This window comes from Macadamia integrifolia, chromosome 8 (genome assembly GCF_013358625.1).
Source record: "Macadamia integrifolia cultivar HAES 741 chromosome 8, SCU_Mint_v3, whole genome shotgun sequence".
In the NCBI taxonomy this organism is placed as follows: Eukaryota; Viridiplantae; Streptophyta; class Magnoliopsida; order Proteales; family Proteaceae; genus Macadamia; species Macadamia integrifolia.
This window is the reverse complement of record NC_056564.1, coordinates 4,583,265-4,584,897: the sequence shown is the minus strand read 5'-3', so window position 1 is coordinate 4,584,897 and position 1,633 is coordinate 4,583,265. Positions and strand designations below refer to the sequence as shown.

General features: G+C 38.7%; 1 protein-coding gene across 1 annotated transcript in view; it reads left to right on the top strand.

Moving 5' to 3' along the window:
* Positions 1-130, top strand: part of LOC122087504 (protein ALP1-like) — an 11,055-nt gene extending 10,925 nt beyond the window's left edge. Inside the window, exon 4 of the mRNA XM_042656657.1 lies at positions 3-130. The gene's annotated coding sequence lies outside the window, so the exon portion shown is untranslated. The remainder of the gene's footprint in view (positions 1-2) is intronic.
* Positions 131-1,633: the final 1,503 nt, after the last annotated feature.

Genomic DNA, 1,633 nt, shown 5'->3' with positions numbered 1-1,633 from the left:
AGAGCTCTGAGAATTGTTGGCCACTAAAGATTATGTAACCTGACTGCTCCTGTTGCTCTGTTTATTGCAATTCGCAAGGGTTGAGGATTATAATTATGTCAATAAAACGTTTTAGCTTTGTTTTGTGAGCTTTTCTTGACTTAGTCACTCATTCTCCACACAATCCTTCAAAATCCAGGTCCGGTTGATGATTACTGAAACTTTTCGTCACCCATGTCCATTTCTAATTTTCTGTAAAAATTCTGTAATCAGGAATGAAAACCCAGTATACCATTGTGCCAATTTGTATGTCGGGTGGTTGTAATTGATCTCTATTGATGCTCTATTGATGCTCTATTGATGCATTGCAGAATTCTTATGATGTACGAGCAAGTGTAGCCACTTTGGTAAACCTACAAGTTTTAACTGCAAACCTCTGGCAATGAATTTCAGAATCATACAATGAGAGCATTAGAAGTATAGGATAAAGATGGGATTAGATCCCAAGACCTGGCCACAACTATCCAAATCCTTTGTATACATATCAATTTTCACCCTAGATAGAGATGGTCATGCAGTGAAATAAAGGTTTGAAAATCCATTAAAGAATTGGTTCAAAACAAAATAGATGGCTGAAAGTACAATGTGAAATGCCAATATATTGGGGTATATGATTGAATGTAGCCTTGAAACTTGACATGTGGCATGCCCTATCCATCTCTACAAAATAATTTGGTTGAAAAGATTTTTTTATTTTTTTTGGGGGTTGGGGGGGTAAGGGTTATAATACACATTCTAGTCATTAGTTACGAGAGCAACCAAATTATATCGATGCCTAATAGAACAGAAAGGGATGGGCAGATAAGTGTGGTGACAGATAAGAAGCTATGAGTGTTTGGGGTATGTCAAAACCCATCATCCCAAAAAACAGTTGAAGATGCTCTATCTACATTTTATTTATCAAAGGCATCCTGATTTCTGGGTAGATGTTGTGAAGGAGGGTTTTAATTACTTTGTAGTTTGTATGATGCTGGTCTCTTTTTTTTTTTTTTGGTGTGTGTGTGTGAAGAAAACTTCTCTTTCTGTATGAACAGGTCTAGAGGGTATCTCTAGACTGGCACAAATATCTCCCATGTGTGGTAGGATAGGAGAGAATGAAGTTTTGTGGATAGGTAAACCCTAAGATCCCATGCGAGACCTATCTTATTTTAGAATCTTTACTGTTTTAAGCATACAACAATACCCAACAAAGCAGAAAGGCACTCCCAAGGCCACACATCCTTCCTCTCCATTGACAGCGATTGCACCATCTCTTTTGAATCAGTCCACAGCTCTATAGAGTTGCTTCGCAGCAACACTGCGCTTCTGATTCTTTAAAGTATTCCTCTTGCCTGGCTTCTTGTGGACTACCCATGTATCTGTAGTCTGCACATGCAGAAGTAAACTTGTCTTTAGAGTCAATAGCATGAACCCATCCCGCCTCTTTGGAATCAGGGTGAAAGCTACCATCAGAGAGCTGTGAAGTGCCCAAGTGTCCACATAAGCTAATTGTGTTTGTGTTGGGAGTAATACATTAAGCTCAGAAACCCATTTGGAAATGTCATACATTGGGGTCTAAAAAATTTGACGGCCACAGGAAGTAATGGTGAATCCA